Here is a 27,913-nt window from a genome sequence, read left to right as displayed (position 1 = left end):
TACCATTTTGCATTCCCACCAACAAAATGCCAGAGGAGACTTCTCTACATCCCCTGCAATAGTTTCTTTCTATTTATTTGTGGCTTTGGCGGTGGTGCTTTGTTTTCAGCTTTCCTCTTGTTATCTTGGTCTTCCCAGGGGGAGTGCAATGGCCTTTCATTGTTGATTTGATTTGCAATCCTCCAACACAGTTCCTTCCTGTGTCTGTTGGCCATTTGAATACGCTTTCTGGAGACGTGTCTCTTCAGGCCCTCAGTTCTTGACTGAGTTCTTTGTCATTTTGTGGTTAAATTGTAGAATTTTTCTATATAGACTCAGAAATTATGTCATTACTAAAGATTTTTCCCAGATATATAGATATACACAGATATGGTGTTTCTTTTTCTCTTTTGATAAAGCCTGTTATTGAACATAAGTGTTTAACTTTTATAAAGATATTGAGCATTTTGTTCAAAATGTCTATAGAATTCTGACCCAAATGAAAATGCAGAGGACAATTTTAAATTTTCATGGATGTCAGACTTCCTATAATTAGAAAGTTTGGATGAATCCCTGAAACTATTGCACCGAGCTCATCTCCAAACCTTATTCCAAAAATATTCCCTGATGGCTTCTTAAAACCAAGTAACCAGTTGAACTAGTTTAGTTTAACTAGTGAAGAGTGCCTGTGTTGAGCACTGTGCCCTTTTAACATGTCTCTAGGTGCTATCGTTAAGGTTGTGTACCCACTTGGCTGGCCTGTGATTCTCACTGGTTTGGCAGTTGTGATGTAATCATCTCTTTGAGAAAAACCTGTCAAGATTCCACCTTTGGGATCTCCAAAATCAGTCCCCATCGCCTTCTAAGCGGACCTCTCTGCCTTAGCCAATAGATTCCCTCTGAAGATATTATTTAATTCGCACTTTTATTTGAAAGCACTATAACACCACGAAGACAAGTGTATTGCGGAGAGAACATGTGTGTAGCCACACTCTTATTGCAAAGCATGTTTAACCACATATTTTTTGGTAATAAACCCATGCATATATGAATCCTAGAAGCATCGCCCACCCCCCACCCCATGCTCTTACAAATGTAATGACCCGCATTATGAGAGATGCTATGAGCAGCCAACCAGTTGAAAGGGAATTTTCTCAGTGGTGTAGCGTGAATCCAGTATACTTACATATGGACATTCTGGCAAAGCTTTCTGACATTTTTCTTTTATGAGGGCCTATATCTGACTTGTCCTCATCTCTCTTGTTCTTAAGACTTAAGCTAGCACCCTGCAGATCTTGGGTCCATCAGCCCCTGCAGTTATGTGAGTCAGGAGACAACTCCAACATGATGTCTGACACATGGTCCTGGACTTGTTAGCTTCTATACACTCATGAGTCATTTCCTTGAGATAAATACACATACACGCATATATACACAGCCTAAGACAACACAGATTTAACGTGGCAATGGCAACACAAAAGATTAGATAAGAAACTCCATGGGAATTAATTTATGTTAATGGCAGATGAACAACTCAGAAATAGAGCGAGGATGACGCACAATGTGAAGATCATTAATGTTACTGAACTGTACATGCATTAATTGTTGATGTATGTTCTGTTTCACATATTCTCAACACAAAGATAAATTATAAAAATTAATAGAGACTATTTTCACCAATTAAGTTGCTCAAAAAATACTGGTTAAAAAATTACTACTTATTTACAGTGAGCGTGGAACTTGTCTTCCTAATGGTGAAAAAGTAAATCAGTTAAATTTATTATGTTGCAAGAATTTTAAACAGCTCGTTTGTTTAAATATAAATGCATTCGTTAGTTATTGTGGCAAAACCAGCCATTCCAAACTTGGTTTATTAAAATAAGAACCATGTAGTATTTCTCATGAGTCTATAAATTAGCTGTAAATTCTGATTTGGGCCAGGTTAGCCTGCTTTTCATGTGGACACACCCATGTGGGCAGCTGGCAGATGTCCTGGAGTTGGCTGACGTAACACAGCCTCATCTGGGATAACTTGGCTCTGTTGCAAGTGGTCACGGGCCCTTCAGTAGGCTAGCCCCGGCTGGTTCTTCAGGCAGGAAGTGGAAGTCAGGAAGGAGAATAAAAGCACCCAGGACCGCTGGAGGACCAGGCTCAGAACTGGCACTGCACCATCACTTCCACCACAGCCTATCAGTCAAAGCAAGACCAAGTCACATTCAAGGGATGAGGAAAAATATTTCACTTGTGGTAGAGTAGTGGTTACATGTCGGGCTGCTAACAGTCAGCAGTTCTAGACCACCAGGTGTTCCATGGGAGAAAGACGAGGCTTTCTACTCCAGTAAAGGGTTGCAGTCTCAGAAACCTGCAGGGACAGTTCTACTCTGTCCTATTGGGTCACCATGAGTCAGAATCGACTCCATGCCACTGAGAGAGAGAGAGAGAGAGAGAGAGAGAGAGAGAGAGAGAGATTGAGTATTATTCTAAGAACTGCAAAGTTACACTGGAAAGAGGGAGGAAGGATTTGGCCATTTATGCAATCAATCTACTCATCAGCATTTCCACTTCTAGGGACTTATCACAACAAAATTCTCAATGTAATTAGACTGAGATTCCTTGGAAAGAATAGAGATTACAGCATTTTGAAAAGAACCAACAACTAGAAATAACAGAGGTGTGGTTCACTAAAGTGTGGTACCCACAATGTATTTTTGTCATCAACAAATGTTTTGCAAAGAATATTTTAAGATATGGACATGATTACAGTATATTAATTATATAAAGCTGGTTATAAAGCTATACATATCCATGTTTGAATATAAGTATGCAAATTAAAAGCATAGAAACCTTTACTATTTGTCCTGGTATCAGATTAAAATTTCCAAACATGGTCTTGCCTGAAAAACTGAAGACGATTAAGCTAATGATAATAATTATAATTATAATGAAATAACCATGGGATGTTTACAATATACCAGACAATAGCCATTTACATGCCTCCTTGTAAAGATGAGGCTGTTTCTCCCATAAAAATTTACAATCTCAGAAACTCCACATAGTGTCAATCTGAGTAAGAATCAACTCCGTGGCAGTGGGTTTGGTATTCACACCTGTATGTATTTATTACTATGCTCCTTTGACTGATAAATCAACAACAAAGGTTAAGCAGCTTCCCCGCAATCAGAGAGCACACAGTTGTGCTAGGTGCCATCCTGTGGGCTTGGATTCAGAGTGACCCATGTACAGCAGCACAAAACCTAGTCCTGCCTCTCGCCGTCCTCACAGTCCATCATATGCTAGAGCCTTAGTTGCAGCCCCTCTTTGAATCCATCTCCCTGAGTGAGATGGTTAAGGTTTATTGTGCCAACCTGGCTGATAAACACATGTGGGGTTAATTGCAGGGCAGAAGGCTCAGTGAGCCTCACCTTTCTAGTTCTCAGGTCTCTTGCTTTGTGATGGTCGCACCAGGGTGCAGCTGCCTTAGCCAGTTCCTTGCTTCAGCTGACAAGGCTCGCTTCCTGCAAGACATCCCCAAGGAGAAGCCGCATGGACCTACCCCGATGCAGCCCTGGGTACTGGAGCAGCCGTGTGGAGACCCCTGCCAGCACTGAGATGCTTCCACATTCACTGATTCAGCTTTCCTCCTGAAGTCGACATCATTGTGTATGTGTTTTGTGAGATGGAGGAGGGCTTTGTGGATTGGTGTCGGACATATGGGTTAATGTTGGACTTGTGGGCTTGGGCAGCACTGGGTTGGGATGTTTACTTGATGTGTACTTACCCTTTATATAAAACTCTCTCATACATATGAGTTTCTGTGGATTTGTTTCTCTAATGTACCCAGACTAACACACTGAGGATCCCCTCCTCGTTCTCGAACCTTCCACGTTACCGCGCACAATGTCCTTCTGTGGGACTAGTTTCTCCTGATAATAAGTCCAAAGTCTGTGAGACAAAGTCTCGCCATCCTCTCTCTCAAGGAGCATTCTGGTCGTACTTCTTCCCAAACAGGTTTGTTTGTTCCTCTGGCATGCCTCTGTGCTATCGGGTTGCTGTGCATCAGCCTTCAAATGCACCTTCTTTAGTTTTTCCTGTTCAATATCTAACATTCACATGCATCTGAGGGGACTGAAAATAATGTGGCTTGAGTCAGGTGCATCCTAGTCCTCAAAGTGACATCCTTGCTACTTCAACACCTCAAAGAAATCTTAGTGATAAAGCTAAGCTTTTTACCATAACGGTGTATGTAGTGGGTTACACGCTGGATTGCTAACCACAAGGTCAGCAGTTCGAAATTATCAGCTGCTCTAAGGGAGAAAGATGTCTTTCTGCTCCTATGAACATGAACAGCCTCAGAAACCCACAGGCACGGCTTTTCTATGTCTCGTGGCATCTCAATGAGCAGGAACTGATTCCACGGCCGAGTTTGATTGGGGTTTTGTTACTTATGTGTCGATCTCTTTGGTGACCTTTCTTTTCTACATGTATAATTTGGTGAGTTTATGGCAACACAGCAAGCCATGCAGTTAGACTCCCTAGCATTGGTTCATTTTTTTTTCTTTATATATGAGTTTGGGGTGAATGTTCATAGGAAGTTAAATTTCCATTTGGTACCTTTTACACAAATTGCTAAGTGACACTTATTAGCAATGGGTCAACATTCTCTTCAATTGCGTTGTTCCATTTTCAGCACTCTGGTTTCCCGTAATGTATTGGTTTTGAGTGATTTTGCACCTTTGGGTCTCTGTGATGGTTTTTAAGTAGAAGACTGATCTTACTGGTAATGACATTCATTATGTGTACTCTCTGCTATTTCACTAAAATGTGATCTCAGTGTAGGCTCCAACCTAGATTTAAAGAATGCTTCGGGTTGAAATGCTCAGGGAATCCTCTGCTTTCTAATATTCCCATTTCTCTGGTTTAAAAATTGAATTTGTGTGCTTCTCCACATTGTTGAACCATTCTAAGGTGACTCTGGTCAGATCATGTTGTGCCACATGTCGACTGGTTTCTTCTCCGAAAGGCTGCCTTCTCATCGTTTTGCTCCTGCCGAGTAGAAGCAGTCTTTGTGTCTCAGGCATCACTGCCAAGCTTTTAAGACTTTACATATTGCTAACTTTATTAGGATGCATATCCTGATTTTTGTGAACTATTGATTGAGTTGTCTCAGGAGACCATGGCTGAAAGCTTTCAAACCCAGAAAACCAATCCTGAAAGGTATCTGGCTGTACCCAAAGAATATCTGTATTTGTGTTCAATGACTAGATGTGCCAGCATCCATGAAATTGTATTTACATGTTTCACTAGTGCCTGGATGGTGCTGTCAGGTAAGCATTGGACTGCTAACTGCAACGTTGGCAGTTCAAATTTACCTGCTGGTACACAGGAGCAAGATGAGACTATCCATTCCCATAAGGTTTACAGCCTTGGAAATGCTATGTAGAATCTCTGTGAGCTGGCATGGACTCCATGGCAGTCAGGCTTTTGCAAATACACATAAGGTGCCCTGGTGGCACTGTGAGTTAGGCATGGGCTGTTAACTACACCGTTGGTGATTCAAATCCACCAGCAGCTCCTCAGGAGAATGAGGCAGCTCTCTGGCCCTGTAAAGATTTACAGTCTCAGAAATCATAGGAAACAGTTCTACTCTGTCCTATAGGGTTGGTATGAGTCAGAATTGGGTTGACTATGGATACATCGACCTGGTCTCCTTCATTTATACTTCTTGGTCTGCTTTATAAAATAATCTATGCCCATTCATTCTCATGTGTGCTCAAATGCTTGTTTTCACTTCAGTATCACCTTTTCCATCACCAAAAATAACCAGTCTCTACCATCTTCATCAGTGGGAGAAAGACTGGACTTTCTACTCCCGTAAACAGTTACAGTCAGAAACCCACAGGAGGGTCGCTCTGAGTCAGCATCGATTCTATAGCCGGGAGGTTTTGACACAATCGTAATAATATCTCCTCCCCTTCCCTGATGTCCCTGGTAGCAATTAATGAACATTAGTCTATAAATCTATATGCCTTCTTATAAAAAGGGGCTCATACTATATGTGACCTTGCATGCTTGACTATTCTCACTTAGCATTATGCCCCCCTTGTCTGCCCATGATGTGAGTATGTTTCACATTGTTCTTTATGGTTACATAGTATTCCATCGTTTGTCTGTACAACAGTTTGTTCATTCATTCATCCCTTGGTAGGAGGTGCTTTAGTTATTTCCATTTATTTGCTATTGTGAATAAAGCACTAAGAAACATAAGTGATGTGACTGTATGAGTCATTATTTTTAGGTGAAGAACTTTCTTTCTAAGTCCCACCCAAAATTGCATATATATATATATATATTTTTTTTTTTAATGGACACTGTTATCAGAAATAAAAACAAAATACAAGAGGACAACACAGGCTTTAATCTAGGCATGATTCCCCAAATCACATCAATTTTAGGAAAGGACGAGATACAGTCTTGGACTATACAACTATATCACCTGTGCCACCCACTGCAATTGAGTCAATAAGGTAGGATAGAACTTGGAGCATTCTCCTCCCCCTCATTTTCCGCAGATAAGCCTGCAGCCCACCAACTGCTTCGTAGAAAAAATGACTTAGCAATCTGCTCCCATAAAGATGGTGGCCTTAGAAGAACTGTGGGGCAGTTCTATTCTATCATATCGGGTTGCTAAGTGTCAGAATTAAGCCAAAACACACAACAACAACTCTGGGGCACTAACCTAAATTGCCATGGGTCATTATTCTACCGTGCTCCATCTTTCTTCAGCGCTATCAAGTCTTGCAAGGAAATTACTTTCTGTATCCATTCAGCTCTCGATCTCACAGAATAGACTTGACAGAGAACAGAAGGGCTGGGCAGAGATCCATTGCTCTCTGGAAAGCTTAGTCATCCGTGATGAAGGAGCGATGACCTACAGGGGAGCCAGGATGTGCAATGGAAGCAGTGGATACTGAAGTCTACGTACCCAGACATGAGCTGTGCTGCCCAAAGGACAGCAAACAGAACCTCTAATGTGGTTAAGGAGCAAAGCTGTCAAAGGAAGTTTGCGCTTCACCACAATCCTGAAGATCCAGCTACCTGCACAGCAGTGGGAAAGAAATGGGGTGTATGCATTTGCTCCAAATCAAGTGATATCAGGTCTGACTCAGGTCTGTAGCCAAGACTGGGAAACTGTTTAAGTCACTAATTCCTCTCACCAGATGCCATATGAGTCTGGGTAGGATTCTGGTCTTTTGAAGACTCACTAAATAAGTAAACCATGAATAATAATGGGTGCTCTGAAAATGAAGCTTAATTAAAGCAAGAGAGGACGTTGCTCTGAGAAATTAAGAAAAGGAGCACATGTATGAAATGACTTTTCACAGAGAAAGTATTTTTGAAATTAGAAGCTCTTTTGTAGTTAACTTTATAAAGTGGACAAAAGAAATTCAAAGAGGAAAAAATGGCAAACATGCAGAAAGGAGAGTGAAAGACAGTAAGCATGCAAGAACATTTCAAATTCAAGGGCAGGTTGAAAATCAGTATTGGAGATTGCCAGTAAGGGGAAGACATTGAGAATGCAGATGACTGACAGGACGGAAAATGTGAAAAGAACCATAAATTCTAGAGGAAAATGATCACAAGATGGAAATAATAAGAGAATGGGTTAAAAATACACCTAAAGTTCTGGTAAAGAAACATCAATCCTAAAATTTTACATTTTTCTGAGGTAAGAATGGGGGAATACTTGAGCTACCCCCAAATGAACAACTTTATAGAAGCAAACTTTCCTCACATGAAGTAATCCTCAGGTCTCTACATCTAAATACTTTGTGGTGTGGCTAGAGAAAAAATAAGATGAGGAAAGAAAAACAAAATAATTCATGAATAGAAATCTTATACCTAAAATATATGCTAAATTTTAAATTGTGATGATCAAAGGTATCATTAATACAAAGTTATAAAAGCATGTAGACCAAAAATATAGGTAAGAACAAAGGAACTAAACCCTGGCTGGATTCAGATCTCAGATTTCTCTTCTGCAGCATCATGTTTTAAAACACGATGAAATATCACGTGGACCTGCAAATGTATTTCACAAACAAAAATTCTCTGTCTCACCAAGTTATTCACACGTAAAAGCTATGGAAAATACTGAATTTATAGAAGAATGCAGAAATATACCACTCAGTAACCTTCTTGAAATAGAAAACAAAGCAAAAACAAACCAGAAAGAACAAGAAATAGAAAAGTCCTCAAATCTATGGGGGGAGAGGGTGCTTCCAAACATTGGGTTCCTATTCAGTTCCATTGGTCTACATATCTAGCATTGTACCACTACAAGGCTGTTTTGAGTATTGTGACAGTGTAGTAGGTATTGAGCTTTGATAGTGCAAAACCTCCTACTTTGTTCTTTTTGAGAAGTTATTTGCTTATCCTGGGCCTCTTCCCTCTCCAGATGAAAATGGAGATTAGTTTATCCATTATCCATTTCTTTAAAGAATGACGTTGCAATTTGGATTGGAATTGCATTGTATTTGTGGATTGCTTTCTGGCGACAATTGACATTTTCCACAAAATTGTCTTCCTATCCATGAACATTTGCGTGCGTTTTCCTGGTTGCCTGTAATCTTGTTCTGCCGCGTTTCTTTCTCTTTTTGTGTGTACAGGCCTTTTTTTTATTTCTGGAGGTACTTCTTCCAACAGGCCATGTGCTTTCAACATTCTCCAAACACACGGTAATTCAAATATATCCATTCTTCGTTGGTCTTCCTTATTCAATATCCAACTTTCATGTGTATATAAGGAGATTTGGTCAGGCTCACCCTAGTCCTCAAAGTAGTAACCTTGCCCTTAACACTTTAAAGAACTCTTAAGCAGCAAATTTACCTAATGCAATTTGTCATGTGATATTTGGGCTGCTGACTCCATGTGTATTGATTGTGCATTCAAGCAAGACAAAATCCTTTGACAACTTTAACTATCTTTACATTGATCCAGTTGTGAGAATTTGGGGGTGCGGGGTGTTGTTGTTGTTTTCACTGAGTTGTAATCCATACTGAAAGCAGAAATCCTTGACCATTATCAGCAAATTCTTCATCCTGTTCACGTTCATCAAGCAAGAGTGTGTCGCCTGCATATCACAGGTGGTTAATAAGCCTTCCTCAAGTCCTGATGCCACATTCTTCTTTATATAAGCCAGCTGCTCTACTTGTCCAACTTGTAAGTTGAACAAGTGTGGTGAGGATTTAACCACACTGATGTACACCATTCCTGATTTTAAGTCATGCACTATTCCCTTATTCTGTTCGAACAACTGCCTCTTGATCCACGCACAGGTTCTCCACGAGCACAATGAAACAGTCCGGAATTCCCATTCTTCTCCCAGACTACTCATAGTTTGTTATGATTCACACAGTAAAACGCCTCACATAGAAAACACAAGGAAACATACTTCTGGTATTCTCTGCTTTCAGCCAAGATCCGTCATTGTCAGTAATATCCCTTGTTCCACATTTTCTTCTTTTTCTGGCCTCGATCTATGGCAGCTCCCTGTCAATGTACTGTCAATGGTTGTTGGATGATCTTCAGCAAAATTGTATTTACATGTGCCATCAAAGATGATATTTTATAATTTCTACATTCAATTGGATCAACTTTCTTTGGAATAGTGGTCTCTTCAAGTCAGTTGGCCAACTTCCAAATTTCTTGACATAGATGAATAAAGATGCTTCCAGTGCTTCATCAGCTTGTTGAACTATTTCAACTGATATCCTGTCAATTCCTGGAAGCTTCTTTTTTGGCTAATGTTTTCAGCACAGGTTAGACTTCTTTCAATACCATGGGCTCCTGCTCATACACTGCCTCTTATGATGGTAGAATGTCCACTATGTCTTTTTGGCACAGTGACTCCATGGAGTCTTCCCACCATCTCTGATGCTTCCTGGATCATTGAATATTGTGCCATTTGAATAACAAGATCGCATCTCATCATGAATTTTTAGTCCGTTCTTTAAGTTTAATATATCCTATGCATGTTATTCCTTTTTGGTTTCTTAAACCTAGGTCTTTGATATTTGACTTTTTCTTCTCAAGCTGCCCTTTGAAATTTACCATTCAGCAATTTGACTTCATCAATTTCCCCCCCATTTCCTTTAGTGCCTCTACAAGTAAGATCAAGTTTCCCCAATAAAATGATTAAAAAGAAAAAGAAAAGAAATCAAGTTTCTGAGTCTCTTTTGATATCTACTTTGATCTTTCCTTGCTTTCTTGTCTTTTAAATGAAGTTTTAATTGGTCTTAACATCTTCCCATAGCTCATTGGGTCTTTTGTCATTAGTGTTCATTGCATCAAATCTGCGCTTGGGATGTTCTCAAAAATTCAGGTGGGATAGACTCAAAGTCATATTTTGACTCCGGTGGACTTGTTTTAATTTTCTTCAGCTTTAACTTGAATTTACACATGAGCAATTGGTGGTGTGTTCCCCAGTCAGCCTCTGGCCTGGTTTTAGCTGCTGACATTGAACTTCTCCATCGTGTCTTCCAACGGATGTGGTCAATTTTATTTCTGTGTATTCCATCTGGAGAAGTCCATGTGTACAGTTGCCTTTTGTGTTTAGGAACAAGTCATTGATCTTGCAAGCTTCTACCATGTGATCGCTAGCTTTGTTTCTATCACCAACTCCATATTTTCCAACTACTGTTCTTCCCTCTTTGTTTCCCCCTTTTGCATTCCAATTACCAATAATTATCAATGCATCTTGATTTCATGTTTGTTCGATTTCAGGCTGAAGACAATGGTATAATTCTTCACTTTCTGCATCAGTACATTCAGTGGTGCTTTCAGTTGATTAATAGTTGTGTTAACTAAATCTCATTATAGATGTTATCCTATCACAGACAGCATTGCACGTCAAGATAGATCTTGAAATGTACTTTTTGAAAATGAATGCAATACCATTCCTCTTCTATCTATCATTTCTGGCATAGTGAGACTCTGGTGGAGAATAGCTACCAGTCCATTTCAGCTTGCTAATGCCTAAAATATTGAGTTTTATGTGTTCCATTTCATTTTCGCAACTTTTAATCTTCCTAGATTCATATTTCATACATTTCAAGTTGGGTGATTAGAAATTAAGTTGATAAGGATAAAAATTTGATAGTGGGGTGAAAGGTATTGGTTGATGCATCACACGACTTGTTCTCATTTTGACAATCTAAAAATTATAAGAACCTAATTGATAAATATTTTGACAAATGATAAAATCTAAAACAGGATTGTCAACTACTTTAGTAGTAGAATTTCAAACAAAATTTCAATTGTAGAATTTAGAGGGCTTCAAGAATTTAAATAGATTATACAAACTTTCAATAGTTTCTTCATGCGAGGGGAATCCAGCCCCTAGCACATCATCATGGGTCCAGTAGGTGCAATTGTGCAGTGATAATAAGTAAAGATTATAGTGAAGTCATCAAGAACATGAGAGATAGAAGAGAGGTAGAAATAATGGAGTCAGACACATTTCATGATAGCAATGCTCACCTCAGCCTCACTTGGTGATCCACGTGGAGAGAGATATATTTAATGCTAACCAAGGCTTTTATATTCTCTGGGGACATGCAAGCCCCCTAATTACAGGTGAAGACATGCAACACAAGAAAGGGTTGTGCTATAGGTAACACAGTAATAGGAGGGGGGTGATCTAGGGGTATACATGCAATAGGAAGTGGAGGGATTGGGGGTATACTTATGGCAAGATGGGTGGATCCTAGACTCAAGATGGCAGATTAACTTTGGATGTCACTGAGCTGGTTTGACCAGTTCCCTGGCACCATTATCAGTAGGGTGTGAACTCCACCTACAGGTGTAGGGAGTAGTAGCCCATTGTCCTTAGCAGCAGGGAACATGCCTACCCGTGGTGGGACTAGACAGTAGTCTGGCAGCTGACTGCCTTCAGGGAAGTAACTTGACATTTATTAGCTGCAAGCAGTGTCCTAAGTCTAGCATATTTGGGGTAGAAGACTTGGGAGAAATCTTTCTGTTTCCCACATCTTCAGTCTAAAGGGTAGAAGTAAGTACATTCCGCTTAGATGATCTTGCCAAAGATGGGGGGGAAAATACAACCATGACAGAATTGAGGTTAAGCATGCTGTTTGGGGAACTAGTGGCACAGTGGGTTTAACAAAAAGACAGCCTGCTCTTGTAAATATTTACAGCCATAGAAACCCTGTGGAGCAGTTCCACTCTGTCCTATGGGGGGCACTGTGAGTCAGAATCTATTCCACGGCAGTAGGTTTATGCTATTTGGGGTTAATGAAAGTTAACTCACTGTATTAGTTACCTAGGGCTCCTGGAACAGAGTAGCATAAATTGGGTAACCCTTAAGAAGAAAAGAATATTGTCTCACAGTTCTGGAGGCTGTGAATCCAAATTCTCTGTGTTGGTATACTCAAATTCTCTCCAAAGGCACTATGGGATGACCTTTTCTTATTGTTTCTGGCTTTTGGTAACCGTAGGTCTAATTTGACTTGCAGCTGTGGCATAACTGGCCATTTTCTCCTCTATCTCTTTTCTTTTTTAGGACACCACTTGTATAGAATTAGGATCCACCTTGCTCTAGAATGGCAACAATTTAATTTAACTGATAAAATCTTGAAAGACCTTATTTTCGAACAAAGCCAAGTTCACAGGGGCCTGGGTTTGAACTTCAACATATCCATTGATAGATGCCATCAAGTCATTTCTGACTCATAGTGATCCTATGTATAATAGAAAGAAACATGGCCCAGTCCTGCTCCTGCTTTACAACTACTGCGATGGCTGAGACCACTGTCGCACTCACTGAATCACTCCAGTACGACATGCTTGTTCATGAGCCGTTCCAAACTGATAGCATGACTAAAGTAAGTGAGATAGTCTCACTATCCTCACTTCTAAGAAGTACTCAAACTGTGCTTCTTCCAGGAGAGATGTTTTAATCCCCTATCTTTGAGTAGATTCCAACTCATATTGATCGTATTGGACACAGTAGAACTGCTTTTGGGGGTTTCTGAGACTGTAAAATTTTACATATGTAGACAGTCTCATCTGTCTTCCATAGATTGGCTAGTGGGTTTGAATTGTTGACATTGCGGTTAGCAGTTCAATACTTAATCCACAGTACCACCAGAACTCCTAGAAAGATTTTTCCAAAGTAAACAATCCATTTCATAAAACCATTTAATGTTGAGGGATTGGATTCTTCTATTAAAGTCCTTCAAACTAGATTTAAAAACAAAGTACAATAAACTAAATCACACATATAAGTTATATAAGCATATGTTATAAGCTTAAATAAGGTAATATAAAGATTTAAAATGAAAAGTAGGTAAAATAGAATAAGCAAATAAATATACAAAAAAAGGCATGTCAATCTTATTAGTAGACATAATTTAACCTGGGGAAGAAAATTAACAAATTGAGAAAAAAATGCAGTGAATAATTTTGTTAGAAATATTTTTTTAAGTCTTACAAATCAAATGAGATATGTAGAACAGCATTGTACCAATGCTAAAAAAACTAATAAGCAGGTAAATTATTTCCATTTTTAACGAGATGTCAGCATATTCCAAGTAGTCAATGTCAGACTGAGCAATGTAAAGTACATTTAGTTAAAATCATGTTAGAAAAGTCCAGTTAGTAGACACATATCAACTGATTTAAACATCAAGCAAATGATTTTACATAACCAGCTGCAAAACTTTTATAACAGAGGACTGCACACAGGATCACAAAGAAAACAACCAGAGTAATGGAAGACTTTTATATTTTATAATCCAGATATTGAAATGTATTAATAGATTAAAACATCTTGCATGTCCTCCAGTGCACAGGGACATTTTAAATCCTAGGTGTTAGCCAGGAGCCCGGATGGTGGAGTGAGTTATGGGTCGTTGGTTATGGGTTATCAGGTGGAAACCCCCAAGCACTCCCTTAGACAATGATGAGGCTTTCTACCCCTGTAAAGAATTACAGTCTTGTAAACTCACTGAGGCCGTTCTACCTTGTCCGAAAGGGTCATTATGAATTGGAATCAACTTGATGGCCGTGAATTTGGTTTGGTTCAAGTGGTAGTAACAGCATAACCTCTCATCTTCCTAGTACATCTTAGCCAAGGCCTGAGCTTCGTTCCGCTGATGGCTATTTCCTCCTGCACCATGAACTGTAACTACCAGTTCCTGTGCTAAAACTTGATGCTAATTTACTAACTGGAAACAATGAGAGAAGAGGAGAGCAAAGCTTGAGAAGAAACTTCATCTTGCAAGGCCGCCATCCAAAGGAATCTTCTCTCCTCTAGCAAAGGAGAGTTGCTTCTGCTGACTCAAGACATTCAGGAGCATCAAACCAAACAGTCCATCCTTAAATCTCAGATCCACTGTTTTCTGGTCATGTCACCCTAACTGACACAGGAGACCAGCGTGGACTGTGCATTGTCTCCATTCCCACCGGAATGTGCTCTTCCAGTCATGGACATTATTTTCAGTAGTGTCTGCACTGCAGTTGAAAGACAGGAGGGTTTCCTAAAACCCTGTCACAGACACATTCCCAACGTGCCTTAAGTGGATAGCTAGCCGACCTACGTCTGTGGTTTTCAGGGTTAAAGAACTCCAATCCAAAGGAACTAAGAGATCCCAGCAAGAGTATACTTGTGCAGTTACAAGGATAAAGTTATGCATTTGTTTTGCTTTGTTACTAGTAGAATGCATTCAATGAGGCATCCCTTTTCAGTGATGGGCTCTACACTACAGAGTTCAATGTCTCTGTAACACAGATGTCAACTGGGATCTCCCTACATACTGGTTTTGATGCCCTCATTATTAGCTCAAACACTGATTCCACCCCGTGAGCAAGTCCACAACCTGCTCAAGAGTTCTGGTATGCACAAGGAGCCCTGTTGGCACGGTGGGTTACATGTTGGCATAACCTAGTCCACAAAGGCAAAGAAGCCCTGGTGGTAGTGTTGGGTAAACTTTGGACGGCTAACAGCAAGGTGTGCAGTTCAAACTCACCAGCTGCTCTGTGGGTGAAAGATGAGGTTTCTACCCCATAAAGAGTTATAGCTTTGGAAACCCAAAGGCGCAGTTCTGTTTTGCCTAGAGGATCACTATGAGTCACAATCAGCTTGATAGCAGTGGCTTTAGGTTTTGACTGGTACTCTTCGTCATCTCTGTCCATGGGGTCCTCCCCCTTGTTTTTGTGATGCACTGTAGTGACCTATATTGAGGTCACTGTTCTTCATAGACCAAAGGAGGTGGGGAGTCAGGGGAGGTGTCCTACCCACAGGAGTATTTCTGATGTTTGGGCTAAATGGTGGGGAAAGGAAATGATATTACAATCCTTTCATGTTCCCACCCAGATTCCCTTATATACCAAAAGATTTTTCCTCCTAACCTTGATGGAGAGCTATTGTACTTTTCCCTGACTCCTACTGCCATACTTGCCATACTTGCCCTTCAGCTGAACAGAAAAGTCTGCTGCTGTTCAACTCCAGTTGCCTTTGTCATCAACACTAGAGGTTCTAAGGATCCCTGGTGGCACTGTGGATTGGGCATTGGGTTGTTAACCACAAGTGTGGCAGTTCAAAGCCACCCCTCACTCTGCAGGAAAGAAGTGGGGCTATCTGCTCCCCTGAAGACTTGTTGCCTCAGAGCCCCACTATAGTGTGGGAATCAACTCCACGGCAGGGGGTGTGTTTGGTGTTGTACAGAGGCTAGAAATAGGAACCTTTGTTTTGCTCTGACACTTTGGGTTCTTTTTTTTTTTGGTGGGGGGAGCATGTCTCAAGAAATTCCAGATATGCAGCCCCCAAAATAAACAACATTTTTTTTTACAAAGATAACATAATACTCTTCTAAAACCAAGGTTTCTTTTTCCTCTGGTTTACTGATCCCAAGGTAAAAACTTCTCACCGAATGCATCGCCTACTTAGCCCTAAAACCTAGTTCTTTTTCTAATTATACTCAGCAAGAATGAGTCATGTGTACGCGGGAATATTTTTCAACCTCTTTGTCTCCGTTTCCCTCATTAATAAGTGAACATGATCATGTCCCTTCATAAATGCAATGAGATTAAAAATAAACATGAAAATCACTGAGAGCAGCGCCTACCTCGCTCAAATTAACCATTTTTATTTTCATCTTATCATACACTGGACCTAGAATCGCCTAGTTGTCAGAAAATATAAAGTAGAGCAGCAATAATGTCAGTGCAGATCAACTAGAGATTGGAGAGAGGTTATTTTAAACACCTCTGGGTCAGGATTAAAATAGTACTCACTATAAAATACCCCCTCAATCCCTTTCCCCCCCTCAATCAGATTACTCCACATTCAATTTAATACCTCTGCCAAAAGTTGAACAAAATAGACTGAATCTCATGCTCTCTTAACACATTCACACATGTATACACACACACATACACACACACACACACGGTGTGTGAAAAATAAAACACACTCACTGCCATTGAGGTGATTCTGACTCATAGTGACTCCGAGGGCTGAGTAGAATTGCCCCTCGGTGTTTCTGAAACTGTAATTCTTTACAGGAGTAGAAAGCTTCCCCCTTCTACTGAATATATGAAAAGGGAGGTCTATATAGGGTTGAGTGTTTGGGGGGAAGATCTACAGCTACATCCCTCCTAGCTCTGCCACCCCACCACCCAGATCTCACAGCCTCCTCTTAGCCATAAAGCCCATTTGTGACCCTGCTGTTGCTATGTGTGACTGAAGAATACATTCTCTCTCCTAGGAAACCTAGCAAGGATGTAGCACTACTGTCACAATGCACTGGAAGATGCCTACCAGGGAAGTCATATTCCTCTGTTTCTATGGATCTAAGTGACATACACTAATTTGCTTTAGTTAAATGGATAAAACAAGCTTCAAGTAATACTCGTATCTATTTCTCCCTTCCTGACTTTGTTTGTTTAAAAGGTAGACTATTTATTGTTGCCTGGTTTAGCAAAGTTCTTTAGAAAAACAGAACCAGAGTTATTTACACACCCACACAAACACATGCACACATGAGTGCACATTCATGTGAGCTTGCCTGTGTGCGCAGAGTCCTACTGCCACAATGAACTAAGCCCTTCATGGCTAACTAAAAGGTTGGCAGCTTGAGCCAGGTCAGCAGCTCTGCGGGAGAAAGACCTGGTGATTTGCTTACATAAATAGTAAACTCTGGGTCCCAAGAAATTTCTATGGGACCATTCTTCTCTGTTACATGGGTCTCTATGAGTCAGAATCTCGTTGTAGGCATCCAATACAAACGATGTGTGATACATGGGTGTGGGAAACTAACACTGAGGAAATATGATGAGGACTATGTTCCCTAACTTATTACAGAGGGAATCTGGAAAGCTGGTATTCCATGGTAGGAAAGCCCCACTTTGGTAAGTTAGAGATAAAGTTCAAGTACATTGTCCTGTTTTATAAATCATTCCTACAAATCCTCCCCTTAACAGCTATGCTGCCTTAAAGAGAGCACATGGCTGATTCTATCTCCCTATAGAAGCAGACATTATCCATGACACCCAACCCCCTTTTTACCTTCCCCCAATGCAGGTATATGGTTTCCTCATCTGTGAGCTCAGGGTCCTACATGTAGATACCACCCACTTTGTGACGCATGTAACTAGTGAATGTGCATGTCTTAAGGCTATCTATAAATGTCCCAAGGTAGTAAAGGCTCTCTCTCACTTCTCCCAGTTCCATGTGGTCCATCAAGAGGAACTGAGCTGAGCATGCTACCATAAAATGTGCCTGACTCCTTTATTTTACTCTCTCTCCCATCTCTCTTATCCTCTATGACTTTACTACAATCTTTATATATTATCGCCTTACATTTGCACCTTCTGGCCCTTCGGTTGTTGGAGGCAACACATGGGTTTCCTCTGACACATGGGAATGTGTATTTGATATTTGAGAGTCAAATCAAGATTGGAAACTGTCTCGCTCACTGTGCTTTTGCCTTTTCGTAGTAGCACCTCTCATCCATTCAAACTTCTCCTGAAATCTCTCATCAGACACATTTTCTCCATTCATAATTAAAGCTCTTAACTCTTACTTTAAAGGAAAAAATAACCCAAGAAGTAGAAGCTCTCTCAATTTTATCATGCTACTTACAAGTTTTCCCTGATCTATGTTCCCGCTGTCTTCATTTTCTCCTGACAGTGAAAGGGAGGGAGACCACTTCCACCAGCCCAAAGCTCACTGTGCACCTGGGCTGTGGATAGCCATGCCTGCCCACTAACGTATGACAGACAAGGGTTCACTGGAGACCCACACACCCAGTGTCTACATAGTTTGAAGTGATAAATGAACTTCACTATCTTTTACGTAAACTATGTTGCATCATACTAAATAGCAAATATGTTTTCCTTAGGGAAGTGAGGTTGGAATTCAAATTCTTAGGAAGTTCGGAGCCAGAACACAGTGATGTCTGAGGGGGCTGCCCTGTCCCTGCCCAGAGCCTGCTCTTTTCCTTCCTCATTAGACTCCATCTCATCCTGAAGAACCTTCACTCTCAAAGCCCCACAGCACCAAACATTCCCTTTCTTTCAGCTTATCCAAGCACACACACCTGCGAAATACACATTCATGGGAGATAGAGGATCTATGAGATGAGACAGCTCAGACCCAGGTGGAGGTTTTGGGTAGAGGGACTAGTCAGCCACATTCCTTGGTCCCTTTAGGGAGCAACATTGATGAATGAAAGCCCAGAACAACTAAAGTCCTGTTCTTTGTCCTCTTCAATCATAGGCAGGGAAGGGCTAAAATATTGGGGAGAAAGGCATAGGTGTAACCTCCTATTTTGGGAATCTTTTCATTAAAAAGTTGTGCAGTTGGGGGTAATGTTGAAGAAAAATATACGATTGTTTCACAATCGAAGGTATCCTATTTCACTGTGTTTGGCTGGATTGACTAGAGAAACAAATTCAGCAACACTCACATATGTGTAAGAAAGAACTTGATATCAAGGAGCAATTGTGTATCAAGAAATCATCTTGTCCCAGTCCAGGTCAAATCCATAAGTTCAATACTAGTCCATCAGTCCCTCTTCAGTCTCACACAGCCACATGCAATGATGAAAAATGCAGGAAGATCACAGGCTGGTGGGTGAAAAGTCTTGTGGATCCAATGGTGGTGGAAGCATCCCAGGGCTGGTGCACAGCTGTGTGGCTTATCAACAGAAAGGGGAAGGCAGAAAGAGAGGGTGAGGTTCCCATGACCCTCCTTATGAGAAGGCCACACCCACAAAGAGGCACCTTCAGGCTGTGACATGATTGGCAGCCTACACTTTTATATCTTCAGGTTGACATGAAATCATGCAACTACCACATTCATATGCTTTTCATAATTCCTCAAGAGGCTTGCTGTACAACATCAAGTCAGTTCCAACTAATAAACGCCCTATGATATCACTGAGGCCTGTCCCATAGATGTCCCTAGGTTGTAACATTTCCTAGAGAAGATAGTCAGGCCTTTTCTTCTGCAGAGACATTCATGAGCCCCAACTAGCAGCCTTTAAACAAATTAGTAACTTAGTGAGCATTCAACCATTGTCACACCAGAGGCCCATTCCGGAGACTAGGTAAAATTCTCCTCCCTAGTGGATTTCCTGAATTGCCATTCACTTGCATGGATTTCTTATCTTCAGAAAAGTTTCCTATCGAATTTATTAACAAGCAACTAGTTCTTGACTGCTCTGTAGGAGATTCCAACCAAAGTGTGTCTGAGCAGGGCTTTCAATGGCCAATTTTGGCAGAAGCAGACTGCTAGGCCTTTTTTAACGAGCCTTTGGGGAACTTGAACCTTCAGCCTTTGGTTAGCATGTTAATAATTGTTAATAATTCCTTAACCCAGGAGTTCTCGTCCTATTAGTAAGAATACTAATCTTGGGACTATCTTCCTTATGTATACCAAAAATGTATTTAACAAGTTTGCCATTTGTATTTGAGTGTTTCTTATATAATCACTTGTTTTAATATGTAGACAATTCTATACATATTTTCTTTTTTTTTTAATGTACATTAAGGGTTTATATCAAATTATCTTTCAGTTCTCAGCTCTCACCCTGTTATTTCTATTTGGACATTAAATTGTCCCATTTTTAGATGTAACTATTTAATTTATTAGGATTTGGAGATATTAGGTCTAACCTTTTCATCTGAAACTTAATTAAATGTTATAACTTACTCTGCTGACAAATCATTTTCTTCTCTTTCTAATTAATATTTTCTAAAAAGAACCACATAGTGTGCTGAAATTATAAATATGTAACTCAATAAGTTATTACAAAGTGAAGTTACCTATAAAAATACCACCTACCTCAAGAAATAGCGCATTGGCAGTCGCTGGAACACCTCTTCAAATGTGACGGATCCATGTTTATGTTGTTGTTTTCAGGTGCCATGGAGTCCATCCCAGCCCATGCACAACAGAAGGAAACACTGCCCAGTCCTGCACCGTCCTCTCCATTGTCAGCCTTGAGCCCATCCCTGCAGCCACGATGTCAATCCGTCTTGTCAAGGGTCTTCCTCTTAGCCCACGCCCTCTACGTTCATGACGTCCTTTTCCAGGGCTGGCCTCTCCTGAGAGCATGTTCAAAGCATGTAAGATAAACTCTCATATCACTCTCCTGGCTTCTAAGGAGCTTTCTGGCTAGACTTCTTCCTAGATTTCTAGAGGTACCTATAAAGAGAAAGATATAAATATGTGTGTATATACAGCCAGATGGAGAAATATATACATATATTTATATAATATGCATTCTTTATGCATTATTTTGTGGTGTGCCTACTTTCACTGAAAAGTATTTGTTAGATTCATTCATGTTGTGAGATTTATGTTGTTGCCTTAGCATTTATTTTATTGTTGTATACTATTTTATTGTATGAATGTACCACAATTTATTTACCCACTCTACTCTTTGTAGACATTTGGGTGTTTTCCAGATTTTGAAATATTACAAATGTTCCTGCTGTAAACAGTCTTGCTTGCCTATGTTTTCTGGTGTGTGTTTGTATATTTCTATTGGGATATGTACATGAGAATAAATCACTGGATCATGTAGGAGACAGGGTCACTGTAAGTCAGAATCAATTCAATAGTAGACATTGCTGAAAAGGATTCACAGTAGTTGTATAGCTTTTCATTCCCACAGCATGAGAATTTCAGGTGCTCAGTCTCCTCACTAAAACTTGGTATTGCCAGTGTTTCTAATATTAGCTCTTCATGTGGGTGTGTAGAAACACCATATTATAGTTTTAATTTTTTCTTCCCAATGACTAGGGAGGAAGGGGCCCTGGTAGCATAGTGGACCACACATTGAGCTGCTAACTACACAGTCAGCAGTTCAAACCCACCAGCCACTCTGCAGAAGAAGAGGCTGTCTGTTCAGTAAAGATTTAAAGTCCAGAAACCCAAAGGGGCGGTTCTAGTCATCCATAGAGTTGCTGCGAGTCAGAATCCATTCAACCGCAGTGAGTTTTGGAGTGATGACTTGGGCGCAGGAATCCTGGGGGCAATGGTAAGTTGGGCTGCTAATTGTAAAGACAGCTCCTGCAGCTCCTGGGAAAAAAGAGAAGCTACCTGTGCCTCTTAAGATTTAAAAGTAGAAATCATATGTAGGTTCACCGTGAGTGGACAAATCAACTCAGTAGCAGGGAGTTGGGCTTTGGTTTCGCAGGACGAGGGAGAGGAACCTGGGTGATTACTTGCTCAGATCAGCAAGCAGGATCCACAGGAGAAAGTTGTACCTGTCAACCTCTCTGTTGCTTATGCGGTGTCCTATGTAACAACTCTACTCCATCTGACAGGGTCCCTGTAAGCTGGAATGAACTCCAGAGCCAGGAGCTTGTCTTAGCTTTGTTTTATAAATAGGGGAATTGAAAACTGTTAGGTAGGAAATGTGAATAATGAATAACCTTCTTTCCTGGAATTATAGCTAGGAAACATTCTTCTTATTTTTAAATAATTTGGTTGTTTTGTTGGTAAGAATACAATTCAACAAGTTCTGCATGCACAACTCAGCGACACTGATGATGTTCTGTGCGTTGTGGAACCATCCTCACCCACCTTTTCCAAGGCGTTCCTCTTCCGGTCACAGAAAGTCACTGGCCCCTAAGTTCCCTCCTAATCTTTCAAGTTGCTAGTGCCAGTTTGATCTCATCTGCATAGATCTTTCACAACCCCAAATGCTCATGGCACACACCCTTTACTGATTAAGCTAAACTATTGTGTGGTTTTAAAAGATTTCAAAGAATATTGTTGGCTTATGGCTTCTAGGTATAATGTCCTCCACTATATTGTCTGAGTTAGTTAATTGTGCCAGCCTGGCCGATAATCACATGTGGTGCTGGTTGAAAGGCGGAGGGATAAATGGGTGGTGAAGCCTCGCCTTTCTAGTTCTCGGGTCTCTTGTTTTGTGATGGTTGCATCGGGTGCAGCTGCCTTAGCAGTTCCCTGCTTCAGCTTGCAAGATGGATTTCCTACAAGACATCCCCAAGGAGAAGCCGCATGGATCTCTCCCGATGCAGCCCTGGGTGCTGGAGCAGCCGTGTGGAGACCCCTGCCAGTGCTGAGATGCTTACACGTTCACGGACTCAGCTTTCCTCCTGCAGTCGGCATTATTGCCTCTGTTTTGTGAGGTGGAGGACTTTGTGGACTGGTGTTGGGTATGGGTTAATGTTGGACTTGTGGGCTTGGGCAGCATTGGGTTGGGATGTTTTTGTGATGCACATTTTCTTTGCATAAAACTCTCTCTTATACGTGAGTTGCTGTGGATTTGTTTCTCCAAAGTACCTAGACTAATACATCGTCTAACTAGCTGCTGCTGGTTTGCAAGAAAAATTCATTGACTTTTTCATATTTATTTTTTAAGTGGCTAACTGAATTAGTTTATCCATTTGATATATTGTTAGTTAAATTTGTTAATATTTCCAATGTTTGTAAATAATGTAAACTTCCTCTTCCTTTTCCCTATTAAAGTGCCCTTTATGTATTTTTCCACCGGGTTGGTTAATACTTTGCAAGCATATCAAGAACTACAGTGATAATCAGGCCTAGTCATTGTACTAATTTTGATAGGACCATTTTTAGTATTTCATAATTAAGCATAATATTGATGGATAGTTATTCGTTGTATAAAGCAAAGCTTTTGTTTGTTTTGTTTCCTAAAAGATATATATATGTGTATGTGTGTGTATATGTATATATATGTACACGTATATATATTTAAATTGGGAATAAATGGTTAATGTCATGAAATACATTTTTAGCCTCCATGACTTAAGGGTCACAGTTCCAAGTTTAAAAAAAAAATCTGGCTGATTTAAATAGAAGAGGAGTTTGTAGACTGAATACTGGGAAGCACTGGAAAGGTGAACTAGGCTTGTGAAATATAATCAGTAATGGCGATGTATCAGCCAGACTGACAACCAAAATGATTCCAGACAACCAGTCAAGTGAGATAATCAGCTAGCCCTGTAGTCTTCCTGGTATACAGTCCTACCACCCTGGAGCCTGGGTCCAACCACGGCCACTCTCCCCACTTCATTCCACAGCGAATGCTTTTTTATTCAAATGCAGTGGTGGTGTGCCTGGCTGACCATTCCTAAGCCATGTAGAGTGTCCTTCTGAATTCAGGAGAGGCTGGAAGAATAATTACATTTTATTTTCATCTTCTACCTCACACTAATGCCCCCAAAGTACCAAACTTTCCAAGCATTGGATGATGGATGATCACTGTTATTAATTGAGTTGTGCTCCCCCAAAATGTATTGGAATTCTCACCCCTCCACCCACCCCTCCTCCTGTGCATGCAATTTGATCTAAATCAGTGCAATTGTTTTTCATAATGCAATCAAATGTGAGGTATTCCAACAGTTGGGGTCATACCAGAGGCAGGCGAGATCTAAATAAAAGTTCTGAGTTACATAAAGACCTGGACATATACAGAGACATGCCTGTAGACATAAGGGAAGGCAGATACCATCCAACAATAATTATAAAGGCCAATGCATCTACGAGCCTGAGAACACCAACATCCAAGGATCTCAGCTCAGGAAAGCTGAAAGTAGAAGAATGACCTCCTCCTGGAATCATATTTTGATGTGAATTTTTAGCCTCCTGAACTGGGAGAAAATAAAGTCCTGTCCCTTAAAACCACCCACCAGAGGGTATTTGTGTTCTAGCAACACTAGCGAACTAAAACCACCCACGTGCAAACAAAAATGATTCTCCACTACAATTGAAATTATTGAACAAGTTGCTCCTTTAGTCAATTAAGGTGAGAGAATCAAAAAATAGAGTAATATTTGAAGATCCAATTGTGCTTGGCCATAGCATATAAATCTTTTAATATAGATCTAGTTTCAATGTGTTCACATTTGCTTCTATATCGCAGTCAGGAGCGATGAGTAGTTCCCTGCTCTGTGCTAACGGTCAAGGTTTACACGGCAGTATAAAATATGTTGGGAAGATTTCCAAGCTGACAGAGTTCCTTTAGCAGTTCATGTAAACAGAAGCGTCATCTGTTCCCGAAGGTTTTGGTCTAAATCTCCAACATAACATGCTGGCCTATTAGATTTTGGGATAGTAATTCTTTGGCCATGGTTTCCAATTTTTTCTATGGTTATTGATCTATTTAAGTTTAGGTCTCATCAAGAGTCAATGTCTTAGAAAATGTCAAAGGCTAAAATAAATATATTAAAACTTGAATTAACAGCAAGAACTGATTTCTGGTATATGTTTTTGAGTGATGAAGATTGCAAATAGGTTATTTGCAAGAGAAGTCCGTTCAGCTCAGTTAGATTGCTACCCTGTTAAGTTGCCCATGAAGGTAGATTGAGAAAGCATCTGATAAGATATTAAAAGCTGGACACTCAATGGCCCCAAAAGATGTTCACTTGCCCCTACAGTATGATTTGTTTTTAACTGAACTGGCTTACTCTGGCTTGCTACAGTTAGCCAAATTCTCAGCCACATCACGTGTTTACATTATCCCCCATGTTTACATTATCTCCCTGACTAATCCCTTCTTCCAAAGAGGATTCTGGTGGCACTTCTTCCAAACCAGATTTGTTTGTTCTTTTAGACATCCATGGTACTTTCGATATTCTTCTACCATAATTCAAATGCATGGATTTGTCTTCTATCTCCCTTATTGCAACTTTTACACACATTGGAGTGATTTAAAATACCATGGTTTGGGTCAGGCACACCTTAGTTCTCAAAGTGACATACATCCTTGCTCTTCAACACTTTAAAGAGCTCTTGTACAGCAAAATTTGCCAATGAAACACATTGTTTTATTTCTTGATTGCGCTTCCATTAGCACTGATTGTGAACCCAAGCAAGATGAAATCCTCAACAAATTCAATCTTTTCTCCCTTCTTCATGATGTTATCTAATGGTCCCACTGTAAGTGTTTTGGTTTTCTTTACATTGCATTGTAATCCACACTACAAGCAAGTGCTTGAAGTCCTCCTTGGTTTCAGTAAACAAGGCTGCATCTTCTGCAGATTGCAAGTTGTTAATATGTCTACCTCCAATCCTGATGCCTCATTCTTCTTTATATAGGCTAGCTTCTTGGATCATTTTCTCTGCGTACAGATTGAATAAGCAAGGTAAACAACCCTGAACATATTTTTCTTGATGTAAAACCACACACTCTGTCCCTGCTCTGTTCAAATGACTGCCTTTTGGTCCATGTACAGGTTTTGCATGAATACATTAAGTGTTATGGAATTCCCCTTCTTGTTGATACTAGCCATAGTTGTCTATACAAGCAAATGCTTTTGCATAGTCAATAAAACACAAGTAAGCATTTTCCAGGTATTTCCTTCTTTCACAAGATCCACCAGATGTCAGCAATGACATCCCTTATGCCATGTCCTCTCCTGAATACAGCCTGCATTTCTGGCAGCTCCCAGCGATGTACTGGTGAAACGATGTTTTACTTAGCTTCAGCAAAATTTTACTTGCATGTGATATTAATGGTATCGCACAATAATTTCTGCACTCGTTAGGTCACCACTCTTTGGGCTGAGTACAAATATGGATCTGTCAGTGTGTTGGCCAGGTAGCTGTCCATTAATTTCTTGTCCTAGACAGGTGAGTGCCTCCAGTGCTTCATCAACTTGTTGAGACATTTCCATTGATATTCGGTCACTTCTTGGAACTTTGTATTGTTCTAATGCCTTCAATACAGCTTGGACGTCTTTCTCAAAATATCTTCAGTGAATTAGGCAGAAACCATTGCTCAGGTGTCAGCAGATGCAACACAGTTCAGGTGCTGCTGTCCTAGTGCCACTTTAGGTACTGCCAGGTGCATTGTGGTGCGCTGCAGCTGCACAGCTTCTCTCTCTCCGAGGCTTTCCATGGCCATCCCTACTTCCATTACTGGCTGGTCCAGCTCTCGACCAGCAGCCTGGAGACAGCTCTAGACTGACCTAAGGACTAGGTCAACACCATGTCAGTGCTTGCAGCAGAACTCTTCTATGGGCTGCCCTCCACTTGAGGTAGCTAGCTTCTGAGCTCCAGGCCAACCTCAGGTCACCACCTCTGTGGGTTGCTTTCACCCCATGCCATTGCCTTTCAGTTCTGTGGGCTGTTTTAGCCCCACATCCCCTACAATCTGCAAGTGGGTTTAGATTTTCACTGACACCTTTGGGCTTCTGATTGCCAGACGTTCTACCTCTCAGCCAAGGTTATGCCCACTGTCTCTGGACTTCTTGCCACTGAGGGCTACAGCTTGTTACCTGTGTACAACTTTTGTCATAACAGATGCACTCTGCTCCAAGTTCTCTTCAACCAGGAGGCTTTCTGTTTCAGCCATTTATATGGGCATTTCTTCTCGATTCCAAGGCAGGATCTCCTCAACTTGTTTGAATTCCAACCAGCGTCAGCCTGATGCAAGCCCAAACCACTCCTGAAACGTCTAACAATTCAGGGCTTGTTGTACTGAGCTCAGTAAACCATAAAGTGGTTCCCCGATTACCCAGGAAATGTTGATCAACTCAAGAAATGTCCTTCCAGTTATCTTTTCCCCCAACAAACTCAGAGACAAAATGCTGCATAAAGGAACCCTTTGTGCCACACCACTGTCAATAGTATGCTGTGTGTCTCTATTCCCTTTCCCCATAGACACAGTAAACATATGTGCTTTCTCTGTTTCTTTGTATGGGGGGACTTTTTGCAATGGAATACTACTATATTCAGTATATAAGGTTGTTTTTCCCCCTTAAGACTTTATGATGAAAATGTTCAAGCATTCACAGAAATATAGAGAATAGTATAATGAATCCCTATCTAACAATATCCAAACCAATCCATTGCATTGAGTAGATTCCAACTCATAGCGACCCTATGTGGTTTTCCTGAAGATGGAAAGACTAATGAAGCCAATCACTCTTCCCTGGGGAATAGCTGGTGGGTCTGAACGGCAGATCCTGCAGTTTGTAGTAATGCCCCCATGGCATCAGAGTACACTCACAGCGCATAGTTTACAATGATCAAATCAAGCGTGTACTCACACCACATAGCTTACAATGATCAAATCAAGATTACACTCGCACTGCATAGTTTACCATGATAAAATCAAGAGTATACTCACACCACGTAGTTTACAATGGTCAAATCAAGAGTACACTCACACCACATAGTTTACAATGATCAGATCAAGAGTACACTTGCACCACATAGTTTACAATGATCCAATCAAGAGTATACTCACTGTAAATACAGGCATATAAAGATGTAAATATATTTATATAAGATGAGGGGGAAATAGATCAATGTACATATATTTATAGGTCGAGTATTAAGAAAACAGATGGACAGTGGGCCCCTACACAAGTGCTCCCCCAGCACAAGAACACTTTGTTCTAACAATTA

This window comes from Echinops telfairi, unplaced genomic scaffold, assembly GCF_000313985.2.
Source record: "Echinops telfairi isolate 266 unplaced genomic scaffold, ASM31398v2 ScPeMD7_7;HRSCAF=31, whole genome shotgun sequence".
In the NCBI taxonomy this organism is placed as follows: domain Eukaryota; kingdom Metazoa; phylum Chordata; class Mammalia; order Afrosoricida; family Tenrecidae; genus Echinops; species Echinops telfairi.
The sequence above is the reverse complement of the archived record's forward strand: the minus strand, read 5'-3'. Positions refer to the sequence as shown.